The 16,747-nt window shown below is 38.3% G+C and overlaps 1 protein-coding gene across 1 annotated transcript in view; it reads right to left on the bottom strand.

The window, feature by feature from the left end:
- The window catches only part of LOC307145102 (uncharacterized protein), a 590,539-nt gene that overhangs the window by 275,826 nt on the left and 297,966 nt on the right, over positions 1 to 16,747 (bottom strand). The window lies entirely within an intron of this gene.

Raw genomic sequence — 16,747 nt, forward strand, 5'->3', positions numbered from 1 at the left:
CAAGTGACAATCACGGATTGTGCATTATCAAAGGCGCGATCTGAAGCCCTGTTCATACTACAAGCGACAAAGCGACACGATACCATTCATTTCAATGGGGAGCGGGCGATTTCCGGCGACACGCGTGACAGCGACCGTTGGACCGGATGGGGCGTGTCTGGCGACGCGACAAAGTTGAGACAGAGGCTGCGTTCGAAACCGCATACTCAATGAGTAGGTACTTAATTTCAATGAGTACTTACTTAACGAGCGCTAAAAGAGTAGGTACTTTATAGCCAAATCTCGTTGAGTATGAATGAGAACCGGACATCTGCCATGTTGACGTTATCATGTGACCTACGACGCGTTATCACACGCGCAACAACTTAAAAGATTTGAACGACACGTTTAATTCATCTGTCTGTAAATATCATGATATTGATTAAACTTGCTCATTTTGTGGTCTTTTTGAAGAAACTGCTGCCCATTTATTTTGTGAGTACATTTAGGGTTGATTTAAGTTCTTATATTTAACCCTACTAATGTGACCCACCGTTTTATCCTTAACGATATTTATTTTTAATACGAAATCCCAAAATTGTCATCTCTTGAATATGTTGTTAATTTCTTTATTTTATATCCAAACATTTTCATCCATAAGCAAAAGTGGCTTACTGCTTTGTTTTCCTCTTTTTCTTGTTAAATTTAACTCTCGTTTCATCCCTCAGGCCTATAAATAACAGAAAATGCATTTTTTTTAAATGTATTATATAATTAATTATTTAAGAAAATATATATTGATATTCAACCTTATAGGTTTTTTTCCTGTGTATAAAATCTCATAATATGTTTGCAAACCCATGATATATATATATATATATATATATATATATATATATATATATATATATATATATATATATATAAATACATTTACTCGACAGCCCTACCTAGAACGGTTTTCCTCAGCGTTTGTAATGTCTGCACAAAGGGAGATTCACCTTTGGAGAAAACTGTTGATTTTATACTCGAAAAATTTAAGTATCATTATTAAAAATTAATATTACCCCAGAATGAATTGTAATAACAACGATAAATGCTGATCAATTAATTATATTACTTTTTACTGTAAATTATATAATTCAATAAAACAAACAAAATGTAATGTATGTCATATGAAATAGCTATGCATGACTACACTCTAGATGTGTATATAGTGAACATCTACATTTTCATTCAAACAATAAATAAAGCATTAATTAATTGTATTTTATTTACTGACAACAATGAGAAATATTAATAAATTAGTAAAAGAATGAATGAAAGTCACCATCACACAATAAACAAATGCATATACAAGTCAACACATGAAACAAAGCTTTATTCAAGCTACAATCATGTATGTAGGCTACAGGCGCTGAACCCCACATCCTTCTGCCATCTCAACACAGCGGTTCCCATTCTGCGGCTTTATTCTGATGAATCAGCTGACCGCCAGAGGTGAGCCGTTCCTTCGTGCCTGAGGTTGTTGCGCTTCACAATCTGAGGCAATAAGGGCAGGTGGAGTGATGGAGGGTCTCATCCATGGCACCATCTGCAGGATTCATCTCTGCTCTTCATCCTCAGTGCTCACACCAGTCTGCTGACATTTCAGATCCTACAAAATACACAAACATAACACAAAAGCAGTAATTTTAACCGCACAATGTCATTTGATTTCAGTATTATTTAGAAGACAAAAATGCTTTTTTCCACAAATGCCGCCATCATCTTCCCTTGCAGGTCCTGCTCCACCACAGAAGATCTGCAGCAAATGCATAGAAATCAAGAATCAGAAAAGTGCTGTAATAGCTCTGTTTGAAATTACAATAATTAAAATAAACTACAACTTAATATTTAAATAGTTGTTGTTATTCATTTCTGTAATGTCACAAAGTCTTTGATGGCAGCATTCAGCTTCATGAGCCACTCTCCACTGGATAAACACACACGTGTTCATCTGTTCTTGTAACATCCAGACCAGATTCACATTACCTCTGTGATTTATGAGCTCAACACTACATTTACATGTTGAGGTTGTTTTAACTTTTTATCCTACATAAATGTTCCTTAATTTACCAACATTGACAAATAAAATAGATAACTTATGTTTAATTACTTTATAGATTTGTTCTACATAATAGCACACATACATCACTCAGATGTCTATTTCATATAGTAATCTGCAATTCTTATAGAAGAGTTTCTTGCCAGATATTAAATAGACATTTAGTAATTGTATTTAAGATGTATACGGTTTAAAATGTATGCAAATCCACTTTGGAGACGTATGTGTCCTTACTGGAGCTTCTCTGTTAGCTATACATAATAAAATGTGATTTACAGCAAAATCACAAATATATAGCGTCTTTACATCTTCAACAATTCAACAGTTTACTGTACAGTAGTTCAACACATGCGATCATTTGATTTGTAATACTCACATTTGAAAACAGTCTCGTCCGTCATCCTTTCCGTCACGTTCGAGTATGACCTATCCTTCTTCTTCTTTTTTATGACGTATCCTCTCGCGTGGCCTCCTGGGATAGAAGAGTATCCATCGTTGAACACTCAAAAATCTGGGCGGAAGCAGTAAGCCATCCGGGAACTTCTCGCCTACTCTTTTATGAATACTGATGTTTCGAACGTACTGCTTCCTTCACGTACTGTTTTCGCCTACTATATAGTAGGAAAGTAGGCATATTCGAACGCACTTAAGTCCGAATCTCGCGATAATTAGTACGTCACCCAGGTAATTCTCGCCTACTCTTTTGGATTCGTACATACTTTTTCGCTCGCCTACTCTTTTTCCCATACTAAATAGTAGGGAAGTATGCGGTTTCGAACGCAGCCAGAGAATGTCTAATATGGCGAGAAGTTTCACTCTCAGTACACTTCCGGCTTCTGAACTGGTTGCAGTTCCACTCTGATTCCATATGAGGGCGCTCACAGGACGAGTGCAGAATGAATGGAGGTCAATGGCGGTATACCCCTCAAAATCCACTTTTCTCAGGATATAATTTTTTGTCTAGTAATTTGAATGTTGTATTCGAAAGGAGATGCAAAGAAATTACACATTGCTGGGTGTTAGATTTTTTAGAGTCACTATATTTGCTTTTAAAAGTCTTTCAAAATGTCAATGACGTCAGAATGCTGACGTCATTAGCAGAATGCTAGCGTGTTATGGGCAACAACAACTCAACCTGTAAGAAATCAAAACGACATAAGTACTCGTTCATTCAACTTACGATCTAAAACCCATGTTGAACTTGCAAAATCTAAAATCAGATCTGAGATTTCTCAACGGCAATCGGGTGAAAGAGACAAATTTAGCCGTCTAGCCCCATTGACTCCCATTCATTTTGCACTCATGGCGAGCGCCCCCAGTGGAGCTCTGGTGGTACTACAACCAAAATTCGGTACAATAGGACTTAATAGGGAGTGGGCAGGCTCTCCGTAGACGGGCTCTGGTTGAGATCTGTTCAACTTTATGCAAATGAAGAGCGACTTTCGGGATCGACAACCAATAGGAGTGAAGTCAGTGGAGCACACGTGATCCGTCACTCTTCAGTGCCGAGTCCGACCAAGGCAAGTTGAATGAGAAGCTCATTTTAGCAGTCAGAAACGGTCCTATAATTTATGATAGGTCTCGGTGTACATACAGTGGTACTCGTCATGCTGACTCCGAGACTGAATGGTTTCGTGAACCCAGATAGACCGGCATTTGCCCGTTTGCTGCAGTTAAATAGCCGCGATGGCAAAGAACACTCGTTGTTTCTCGTTCATCTTTAATATTATGCATTTTATGTACTAATTTCATTTATATTTAGACTTTTCCTTACAAAACGTTTGTTTGTAGCAGCAAAAAAACGGATTTGTTGTCTACAACATGGAGTAACATCCGTGAATGTCACTCACAAACATTACTAGGCAACCAGTAATGGGAACGCCCACTAGCAACCTCACCGCAAGCCACTGGCAGCATGCAGCGACAAAGTCGCTAGTAGTGTAAACGCAGCTTGAGAGAATCGGCGATGCGTCGCTGACATTTGTGAGATATTTGGCATGCTAAATATCTGGACCTGTCTGTGATTCAAAACCCTGCTGTGTAAAATGTGTTCTGACTGAAAATTACATTGGTGATGACCTACAGCCAATGAGAGAGCAAGATAAGGGGCAGCGGGAAGTTCGGGGAGGAGTTATAGACCAGAATATCATTATTACATATAAGTTTTACAATTATATCAAACAGAAACAAAGCACAAACATTTGCTTAACCAGCAGCAACCGCAGCACATTGCAAAATGATGTATTAACCTCCTACTCTTTTTGAGATCGCAATAGACGTGACGGACTATAATGCGTTAAGAGCTCGCTCAAGTACTGCGGAGCTAAACCATTTAGTGCTTTGTAAGTGATCAGCAATATTTTAAAATTTATGCGATGTTTAATAAGGAGCCAATGCAGTTTTGACAGAACTGGGCTAATATGGTCATACTTCCTGGTTCTGGTAAGAACTCGAGCTGCTGCGTTTTGGACCAGCTGTAGTTTGTTTATTAAGCGTGCAGGGCAACCACCCAGTAGGGCATTACAATAATCTAGCCTTGAGGTCATGAACGCATGAACTAATTGTTCCGCATTTGTCAATGAGCGCATATGGCGTAATTTAGATATATTTTTAAGATGGAAAAATGCAGTTTTACAGATACTAGACACGTGACTTTCAAATGAAAGATTGGTATCAAATAGCACACCCAGGTTCCTAACCGACGACGAAGACTTAACAGAGCAGCCATCAAGTGTTAGACAGTATTCTAGGTTATTACGTGAGGAAGTTTTTTGTCCAATAATTAGAAACTCTGTTTTTTCAGAATTTAGAAGTAGGAAATTACGAGTCATCCAATTTTTTATATCCGCTATGCATTCCGTTAATTTTGTGAATTGATAAGTTTCGTTAGGTTTTGAAGAAATATAGAGCTGAGTATCATCGGCATAACAGTGAAAGCTAATGCCATGTTTCCTAATGATATCTCCTAATGGTAGCATGTACAGAGTGAACAGCAGCGGTCCTAGTACTGAGCCTTGTGGTACGCCATACTGAACTTGTGATCGATGAGACATCTCATCATTTACTGCTACAAACTGATAACGGTCAGATAAGTATGATTTAAACCATGCTAGTGCATTTCCCGTAATGCCAACATAATGTTCTAATCTATTTAAAAGAACGTTGTGGTCAATGGTGTCAAATGCAGCACTAAGATCGAGTAACACTAATAGCGAGACACAACCACGATCGGATGATAAGAGCAAATCATTTGTGACTCTAACGAGAGCTGTCTCGGTACTATGGTACGGTCTAAATCCGGACTGGAAATCCTCGCAGATATGATTTCTTTCAAGAAAGGAACACAGTTGTGAGGATACTGCCTTTTCTAATATCTTTGACAGAAAAGGTAGATTCGAGATCGGCCTGTAATTGACTAATTCTGTAGGATCAAGTTGCGTTTTTTTAACAAGCGGTTTAATCATAGCCAGCTTAAAGGTTTTTGGTACGTATCCTAGAGACAAAGATGAATTAATGATATTAAGAAGAGGATCTAGGACCTCTGGAAGCATCTCTTTCAGTAGCTTAGTTGGTATAGGGTCTAACATACATGTTGTAGATTTAGATGATTTAACGAGTTTAGTAAATTCTTCCTCTCCTATAGCAACGAATGAATCAAATTTTTCCTCAGGGAGACTACAATGCACTGCCTGATGCGATACTGTAGTAGACGGTTGCATAGTTATAATTTTGTCCCTGATATTATCAATCTTATAAGTGAAGAAATTCATAAAATCATTACTGCTGTGTTGCTTGGAAACTTCGGTGCTTGAAGCTTTATTTTTCGTTCGTTTAGCCACCGTTTCAAATAAATACCTAGGATTATGTTTATTTTCTTCTAATAGGGTGGAAAAATAAGCAGATCTAGCAGCTTTTAAAGGACAAGTTCGGTATTTTACACTTAAAGCCCTGTTTACAGATCGTTTCTGATGAAACAGAATGGTTGAGATAAAAATGTGGACACATGCTGCTGTCCCGAGAATTTTAGGTTTATTTCGCTTCCCCCCCACCTACAGAATGGCAGCCTATGGGCACTGGAACAATCCTTCCTAAAACGCATTAAACTTTCGATTACAAAGACGTGAAACTCACCGAGTGGTCAGGGGTGTTCACTGATATGCTCACACAAAAATCGCTGCAAAAGATGCTTTCCAACAGGTTTTATCGTAGTTTTTGTCCAACTCCATTGACTTGAATTGGATGGGCTGTGTGCAGTACGGTATTACTCCGCCGCTTCTTCTTCTGCTTCTGCTGTGTATTCAATTAAATGCCAGTGGTTTGCTTGCAATTGGCAAAGGTGCATTATCGCCACCAAAAGGGCTGGAGTGTTTATTATTCAAGCGGAAGAATCTACGGGTGTGAGACGTTTGGAAAAATAGGTCCACAGTTTTACAACGAATGGTAAAACACCTGTTGGAAAGCATCTTTTGCAGCGATTTTTGTGTGAGCATATCAGTGGACACCCCTGACCACTCGGTGAGTTTCATGTCTTTGTAAACGAAAGTTTCATGCGTTTTATGAAGGATTGTTCCAGTGCCCATAGGCTGCCATTCTGTAGGTGGGGGGGAAAGCGAAATAAACCTAAAATTCTCGGGACAGCAGCATGTGACCAAATTTTAATCTTAACCGTTCTATTTCATCAGAAACGATCTGTAAACAGGGCTTTAAGTGTAAAATACCGAACTTGTCCTTTAAGGCCTCTCTGTATGCAATCGAACTCTCTTTCCATGAAATGCGAAATACCTCTAGTTTTGTTTTCTTCCAGTTGCGCTCCATTTTTCTGGCTGCTCTCTTAAGGGCCCGAGTGTGCTCGTTGTACCACGGCATGGACTATTTTCTTTAATCTTCTATAAGCGCAACGGAGCAACTGTGTCTAAAGTGCTGGAAAAGAGAGAGTTAAAAGTTTCTGTTGCAATATCTAGTTCTTCTAAGCTATCCGGGATGCTGAGATGATGAAACTGATCAGGAAGATTATTAATAAAGCAATCTTTAGTGGCAGAAGTGATAGGTCTCACATATTTGAAACACGGAGTCGGCTTTGCAGCCTTGGCTAAATGCAAATTACACGAGACTATTTAATGATCTGAGATGTCATCGCTCTGCTGCAGAATTTCAACGGCATCAACATCTATTCCATGTGATAATATTAGATCTAGAGTATGATTACGACGATGAGTAGGTCCTGACACGTGTTGTCTAACTCCAATTGAATTTACAATGTCTTTAAATGCCAATCCCAATGCATCTTTTTCATTATCGATGTGTATATTAAAATCACCAACAATTAGTACTTTATCTGCAGTCAATATTAATTCTGATAGAAAGTCCGCAAATTCTTTGATAAAGTCTGTATGGTGCCCTGGTGGCCTGTATACAGTAGCCAGCATAAATCTCAAACGTGATTTATCGTTTACACTATATATTTTTACATTAAGCACCAATGCTTCAAAAGAATTATATTTAAAACTTGATTTCTTAGTGGTTTTGAAACTATTACTATAAATTACAGCAACACCACCCCCTTTGCGTTTCAGACGAGGCTCATGTTTATAACAGTAATCTTGCGGCGTTGATTCATTTAAAGTAATGTAATCGTTTGGTTTTAGCCAGGTTTCTGTCAAACACAGCACATCTAGGTTATTATCTGAAATCATATCGTTAACAACGAGTGCTTTAGAAGTAAGCGATCGAATATTCAGCAACCCAAGCTTTAGCATTTGCTCATCTGTAATATAGCTGTTTTTTATTTGTTGAACATCAATTAAATTTTTAACCTTAGATGGGTTTAAACGTTTTTTGGATTTCCAAATTCGGGGAACAGACACAGTCTCTATATGATGATAGCTAGGTGAAAGAGACTCTATGTGATAGGATTTATCTGACCTTGGTGACGCGAGGCCGCTAGCAGACGGTCGGTTTAGCCAGTCTGTCTGCTTCCTGACCTGAGCCCCAGATTGTCATGTTTGAGCTCTAAGACTATGTGCCATATTACTAGAGAGAAGAGCAGCACCATCCCAGGAGGGATGAATACCATCTCTTTTCAACAGGTCAGGTTTGCCCCAAAAACTTTTCCAATTGTCTATGAATTCTATATTATTAAGTGGACACCACCTAGACAGCCAACCGTTAAGCGAACACAATCTACTAACTATCTCATCACTCCTGCGAACAGGAAGGGGGCCAGAGCAAATTACAGTCCTTGACATCGTACTTGCAAGTTCACACACCTCTTTAATATTCATTTTGGTGATCTCCGACTGGCGGAGTCGAACATCATTAGTGCCGACATAAATAATGATCTTAGAGAATTTACGATTAGCATTAGCCAGCACTTTTAAATTTGCTTTGATGTCAGGCGCTCTGGCTCCCGGCAAACATGTGACTATGGTGGTTGGTGTCTCTATTTTCACGTTCCGTGTAATAGAATCGCCAATAACTAGGGCACAATCATTCTCAGTGGGTGTTTCACTGAGCGGGGCAAATCGATTTGTTATGGTAATCGGAACGGAAGAGTGGTTTTTAGATCCGCGACTAGAGCGATCCCTCACTGTCACCCATTTGCCCGGCTGCACAGGCTCTACTTCAGCCGGAACCGACTCATGTAAAGTGTTCACTATGCTATGCGCATCCAAAACATCTAAAGCACTAGCACTCTTACTATCCTCAATTAAAGTTTGGATGCGTGTTTCTAATTCTGAAATCTTCTCTGTCAACCTAACTGTCTCCTTACATTTATCACATATAAATCCTATATTGCCGACAGAGAAGGCTATACTAAACATGTGACATGAAGTGCAGGTGACAATAACAGGACAAGACATTACCCACCGTGTTTGTTGACTGATTCTTACTCACCTGAGCTTTTTATGAACTCAAAGACGCGGACGCATGAGAGAAAAATAAATAAATAAAAATAGCTGAGCGCACGGGTGGCGCGTTAACAGGCTAGCGAATTACTAGCGTTTTGTGCTAGTAGTACTAATAACAAAAGCTAGCGATGTCAGGTTAATCTGAGATGTTGGGTAAAATGTAGTAGTATAAACAACTAGAAATGGTAGTAAAATGATGGTTCAAAACAAAGAAATATAAGGCTAAGACGGAGCTTACAGCACCGAAGCAAACAAACACACTCACAGCAGGCAGCGAGGCAGACAGGAGCAATCGATCAGCGATTCAGACAGGAGCAGTTGTGAAACGTAGTTTCTGAGTTGTTGGCAATTCTTTCTATTGTAAAGTCATGCAATGTGTAACCCCCTGTTGCCGATCCATCGTGCAATGTGCACACAGCAGAAACTGAATGCTACCCCAGATAGTCATGCAGTGTGAAAAGAACAGTGATCTGATGACTTTGAAAATTATGCAATATGAACTCGGCATAAGTCGCACGACACAATTGCGCACCACGTAGGATGTCCTGTTTTGTATTAAACACTAGGTTTAGGAGAGAATGCCACCCCCTGTAAGTTTTTTTTATCTAGTTAGTCAGCATAGTTTAGTTAGGCTGTCTTGACGCTAAAGTCTTTTTCTTTCGCGCAAATGCTGGCAGTGGCAGGTCGTAGCGCCACTTCCGGTGGCATCGCCAGATGCCGTGGAAGCTGCCAGTCGTTTCTGGCAGCTGCCAGATTTCTCGCGGCAGATGCCATGGTTTTTCTCGCTGTTTTTGCTGTTTGCGCGGTAAAAACTACACTGTTCTCAGTGGCGTGCGGTGGTGTTTTTTGTTGTAGTTGTTGTATTATTATTATTATTATACATTTTTATGGATCAGCTGCCAGAGTTAGTGCCAAGAGTCACAATCGTTTGTCTCCTTTTATTTTTAAATGAAAGATTTGATTATGCATATTATATACCAGCAAGCAGATGCGATCAGAATATGAACCCAATAAGCTAAATTGCATAAGTATTTAATAAAGAACATATGAACATACACACAGTCACTAGTATGTATAAAGTAATTGTCCAATAGCGACACCCGCTGGTAAAGTTAAAAAGAACAGCTGAACATCAGTTGACAAAAAAAATGTTTGTATTGTTACTGCCTTTTGTTATTATTTTGGAATATATCTAAAAATACGTAAAAACACTAACTTGATGACATTTATTGGTTTTGATAAACAGAATATTACACAGTGTAAAAATACAAAATATAATTGTATTTGGCCTTTTTAGTGTATTGTTTATTTAAGGGAAATGTGACAACATATACACATACACGAAGCCGGAGGGCTTAGAAAGTGCAAGACAGACTCATATTGAAGTAATAACTTACAAAGTACCAGGAAATCCCTAATATGGACAAAAGCATCCAGCTATCACTGTATGATCTGAATAAAAGGCAGAAACCTTTGGAAACATGAAGGCATTAAACACACGATTGCGACCATATGGTTTATTTGTACTTTTTTTTCAATCATCTCCAGGTCATTTTATGGTAAATTACCAGGTAAGTTTATGAACAATTCAGTGCTACCCTGACATAGCATTTATTACAGTACAAAAACTATTGTCTTATATTTGATAAAAATGAATAAAAAAAGTGTTTGTAGTACATTAACAAATCATTTATTGGTTATTGTCCAACAGTGTATCTGATTTCTAAGCCAATTAGAAGAAAGACATAAGAGAAAAAAAATAAAGTTTCTATATTCTTATAAACAGTATCCTATATATATATATATATATATATATATATATATAACATTTTTATCCCACTCACTTCTGAAATATGCACCTGTGTATAGTATACACGTGCATATATACTGTCTATACAGCTAAGCACTCCTTATGTGTTCTTTATGGGAAAATGCTGTTTAGCTTATTGGGTTCATATTCTGATCGCATCTGCTTGCTGGTATGTAATATGCATCATCAAATCTTTCATTTAAAAATAAAACTGTGTAGTTTACAGCAGAAACGGCGATAAACGATTGTGACTCCTGATACGAACTCTGGCAGCTGATACATAGAAATATATTATAATAATAAAAAAAATCATAATAAATAACACCTGTGGGAACTTTGCATTATTAAAACAAAATCGATCGCCACTATGAACAGTGTAGTTTTAAACAGCTCCAAAAACGGCGAGAAAAAAACGTGGCATCTGTCACGAAATCTGGCAGCTGCCACAAGAGACCTGGCAGCTGCCACAAACTCTGGCAGCTGCCACGGCATCTGGCGATGCCACCGGAAGTGGCGCTATGACCTGCCACTGCCAGGGAGAGCGCCAGGCCCTGCAGGATCTTTCTGCAGTTTCTTTAGACAGTTAATTTAGCTGATTAAACCTAGTTAGCTTCATTTTGTTTTATTTATTTATTTGATTTGGCATCTCTCTTGCTCGCCTTCCCACCTTGTTTTTGTTATTGTTATTTGTTGTATTATTTGTTCCTTTGTAAAAGGGTGGTTCTTCAACTACAGGCACTTTTGGCCTTGTGAACTTGAGGGAAAAAAAAGTGTTCAAATCAAAATTGTCACAGTCTAACAGTTAAATATAACTAGTCTAGTTTAATGATCCATAAGAGAACGCACTTACATTATAAGACAAATTGGTGTTTTTTGACATATTTTCCGATCCGCACTGAATAAATGTAATTTCCATCACATGTAAATATTTGATTATTATTTAAAATTATTATGATATACATAATTTCTTAACAGTGTAAGACCACTTTCACACATAGTTTTACCAATTTATACCTATATTGCAATTATCATAGATTTGTGGATTAAGTAAATTAATTGTCATGAGGCCCAAACACAAAGCTTACATCCACCACAACCTGAAATATAATATTGCATTGGTTAGATACATTTCAGAAAAATAACTACTTGTGTTATTACATTAAGTGGAACATTATCCCATAAACTATGCAGACATTTTTAATGAGTGATTAGAATTTTGTACATATTTTTTAAAAAGTTATGAGGTGGTGGAAATGACTGGGTGTTGTGGAAATGACAATGAATGGACGTCCATGTAGAAAAACAGAAAACATTTATTTGAAACCCATTTAACAAAACATTAGTAATTAGTCTGTTTGGTTCCATAACCAGATGAACAGTTACAGTCTTTCTGTAAACAACTTTAACCACAAATTAATTGTATTAATTGTAATTGTAATTGTAAAATTGTAACATTCTAATTGGTTAGATGAACACTGTTATGAATTTTGGAATACTTAAAAAACACCTAAACTTTAGTCATCTCAATGTATTGTAACATGAACTATGATGAACATGACTACATGAACGCTGTATGTGAGTTTGGTATTGTAAAATTCTAATCGGTCTCTTAGATAAACACTGTTCTGAAGAGAACATTTTAAAAGACACCTTAAACTATACCATATGAATTATCATATAACATGAACTGTAAAGCACCTAGATCACGAAGGCTGTGCGTGTATGAGAGAGAGAGAGAGAGAGAGAGAGAGAGAGAGAGAGAGAGAGAGAGAGAGAGAGGGGGAGAGAGAGAGGGAGAGAGGTTTGAACATGGAGGTTTGTCCAGAGGGCAATTATGGTGACCAGACGGTATGTGTGTGAGAGATAATGTGCATGAAAGTGAGGTAGTGTGTGTGTGTGTGAGAGAGAGAGAGACAGTTTATGAGAGAGGGAGTGTGTGTGTGTGTGAGAGAGAGAGAGAGAGAGAGAGAGAGAGAGAGAGAGAGAGAGAGAGATTGATTCAAGGCCAAATCTTGCAAATTTCTTTCCATACTTCTGTCTTAATCTCCTTGTGACGTTTTGTCACTGGTACGGGCTCAGGGATGAGGCCTATTATATCCATGGGTTGGTACCAGATGACATCATCTCTCAGTGGCCAATAAAAGCGATTGATCCCAATACCGGTCATTGTTTTCACTTGAGCACCACTGTATAACTCAACATCCTGAATAATACCTGGGTACACATCTCCATCATACACCACTGCACACCACTGACCGATAAGACCCTCATGCAAGTCCAAAATTGGTTGCAGAACTTGATCTTGGGATGTGACAGGAAGTGTACTGGTTGTAGGGGTAGCTTCATCCCATGGCTGAAACCTGACCGTTTCTGGTGTGAAACAGTTGCAATCGTTGGGTGCAGAGCAAAAACAACTTAGAATCCTACATGACATCTGACTTGGAGAATGAGAGGTGATCTGCAAGGAGATTAAAAAAAGTCTGTCAGAGCATTCAATTATTCATAACTTGTGTTAAGAAACAACAGCAAGACCATAAAATGTATAAAGAAACAACAGCGAGACCATACCTGATGAATTTTCATCGTGCCACGGATTGTCTGTAATTCAGATGGAACGTGAACATCCATTGCCTCAACGGCATCTGGCTCAATATAGAACAGCTCTGTGGCAGACTTTTGCTGCTTAAGCTCCTCAAGCAGTACTCGTGCATCTGGAATGTCCTTCCCTCTTGCAATAAGATCATCCGCTCTTCTCTTCACCGCCGCTCCAATCCCATCAGCTGGGCCTTTGCCGTGACCAGCCTCTAAGAAATTCCAGGTCACACTTTTCCAACCCATTTGGTAAGGAACATTGGTGAGGAGGAAAAAGTTTTTTTTTGAGCGGTATTGAGTCGTTGGTCCGTCACTGACCACATGAAGTGTGGTTGCAGTGGGATGTTGTTCTCTCAAGTAAGTTAGAACTTGGGTTAGATGTGCCCATATTGCTGAGGGATCGTGGCGAAAAGAAGAGCTGATTGAGCATAATGACTTTACATCCTTCCAGGTGTAGTGAGACCTGGTGATGCGAATCACCAAAATGTACCGCCTGGACTTCACTGTTGTACTTGCACTGGAAGTTCTCTGCAAAATCAATATGCAGAATGACCTCATCCTCTCTCAAGTTTTCCTTTAGGCCACGGAGAGCTGCATACTGATGCCTGATGTTATACACATGCTTTCCAAGTTTTTGTTTTAGATCTGTTGAAAAGTCTTCTAGTAAAGTATGCAGTGTACCCTCTATTTTCTCCTTAACAGTGAGATGAACTGTGATTTTCTCTTTAGTTCCATCTTTCTTTTTCTTCTCTCTCTCCTCAGCTTTTGCCTTCCATGTGTGCCAAAATGTCTGTGCTCCAGGGTCAAAGGCCGAGATCTGCAATTCTTTGTCCACACAGTTGGGACATTCTCTGTACATACACTCCTTAGTGTATGGTGAACAGCACAGAGAGACAACCAAATCTTCAATTTTACTGCTGTTGATCACTTTGTGCTGCAGCAGTTTGTCTGCCATTAACTGCATATTGGCATGCGTCTTGCATATGCATGTGTCTCTGTCCCTAATTGTGGGCTTTATAATCCAAAAAGGACGTTTCTTGCAGAACACACTGTAAGCAATCTGTATGTCAGGATACTCCTTCTTAAATTTCTCATGAAGTATTTCCATGGGTTCATTAAGGAATCTCTTCTGTTTTTTCAGTTTTTTCTGTGTCACAGTCTCCTTTTTACCAGTTGTTGCTCTGCTGTTTTCATCTCTTTCCAAGAATTGCTTGATTTTCTCTTCTGTGTCTGTGGTGATGCTGTTTTTTTGCTTCTTCCTTGTGTATTTAAGTGCTCCTGACCTCTTTTCATTATTTCTCATTCTCTTGGCTGAGAAGCCAAATTCTGTTCTAGCCATTTTCAGAAGGCGATACTTCTTGAGGATCTTTCCTGCCATTATCTTCGAAATAAGTTGTTTTTCTCTCTCGGAGGACAGATTTTCATATCTGTCTCTCAGCTCAGCAAGAAGAGCATTATGGAAAACCAAAGTTCTTCTTAGAGTGTGTGGTGGTGTTACCATCTGCTTTTTTGACTTGGCATTTGGGGAGTCAGCCTGCTTCACTTTCTTCATTAATCGGTCATACCGTTTGCGGTACATCTCTGCCTTCTGCAGAGCCTTCCCAAGCATAGCTGTGCTTTTATACAATGCTGCATAAACTTTTGAACGGTTTCTTAGAACCTTTTTCCTTCCCCTTTGTTTTTGACTTAAACTTTGGGCAGAGGGTGATGGTGAGGGTGGTGTGAGAGGTGGATCAACATCATGTTCTGGCTGGACAGAATCTAGAGAGTTTGGCGGTGTAGTGGTAGAAAGGTAGGCCTGTACCTCAAGACCTTTGTTCATCTTCTCCTGACAATTTTTTTGATTGGTTCTCCATTGTCTCCTTCTTTTGCGTTGTTCGCGCTTTGACAAATCTGCAATTGGCTTTACAACCCCTCTTTCTTTTTTCTTTATGTATCTCTCCCTGTCTCTCTTCAGTCGCTCTTCATATTTGACAGGGTCCTCTTTTAGTCTGTCCCTATAGGACTGAGACCTTTCTCTAGTTGACTTCCACGGCATCTTAAAAATAGATTAAATGGCATTTCAACAAATATATATTTGAATAAATACATTAGTGTTGTACATTTCAATAAATAAAATATTCATATGTAGCCACTCAATCTATGAATTGCACCTTGTAAGCATAAATGTCATTTCCACCTCACCTTTGTCATTTCCACCCAAGAAGGTAATGTGGTGGAAATGACGGTGGTGGAAATGACAATCCTACAGTATTTTGTAAAAAAATCCAAGCTAGTATTACAGATTAGCTATGAATTGGTAGCTAGCATTGCATGCATGCAAAATACATCTATTTGTGTTAAAAAATCTATTTATTTACAAACTCATTTGATGTTACGCCATGTTTGGAAATGACATACAATAAAAATATTTTCATTTCAAGCAATATTTACCTTGAGTTTTCTTCTCCAAGTTGTAGAAGAAATTTTAAATCTCCTCCATGTCAGACATGTGCTGTGATGTCATTGTTCATCTCCATAGAAACTACCCAAACAATCTTTCAAAAAGACTTTTTAAAGGGACATTACTGCGTTGTGGTGGAAATGACGGCAATACTGTGGGACAACTACATTTTGTATATAAAATCACATTAATAGTTGTCTGACCTTAAATACCTCAATTATGTTTTGATTCTTTTACTGAAACTTTATTCAGTCATAATAATAAAAAAAAGGATAAATAATTTTTTACACTTCTTTTTCATTATTGAAGATCAAAAGTCTGGGTGTGGGACAAGCACAAAACAGCAATATTTGCATGTATAATGATGTTTAAAAGGTGAAAAAATCATCGTAGACTACCGGTAAAAAGTTCCTAAAGTACTTTCATTGTAAATTTAACTATGAAAGTGTGAATTTTTCAAAATTACATTTTTTTAATAAAATATGATCAAAGGACATGAAAGTGCCCGTAGTCTAAGAATTGCCCAAATTTTTTTTTCTTTTTACCTTGTCACTTTGGCACTGTACAATAAACACTTTTGAGTGGAGTTGTTCCTTTTTCTTTTATTGCCCTACCTTTATATTAAGTAACCCATTTCATTAAATGGTATACTCGTTTACCCCATGCCAAACATCAAGTTACATCTAATGGACGAATATATATCATTATGCATTAATACTGATCAGACTCGTTAGTTTGGTGTGTCTAAAAAGAAAAGGCAAAAAAAGCACCTGAACAAACCATTCTGATTTTGCTGCAACATGAATCTCATCCAAAGCTGAAACACCTCAGAGAGTGACCATTTTGACTTTCTGAGGCCAAGGGGCATCCTGATACAACAAGGACAATTGATATGGAAATAGATTTTC

Source organism: Squalius cephalus (genome assembly GCF_949319135.1).
Source record: "Squalius cephalus genome assembly, chromosome: 2".
In the NCBI taxonomy this organism is placed as follows: Eukaryota; Metazoa; Chordata; class Actinopteri; order Cypriniformes; family Leuciscidae; genus Squalius; species Squalius cephalus.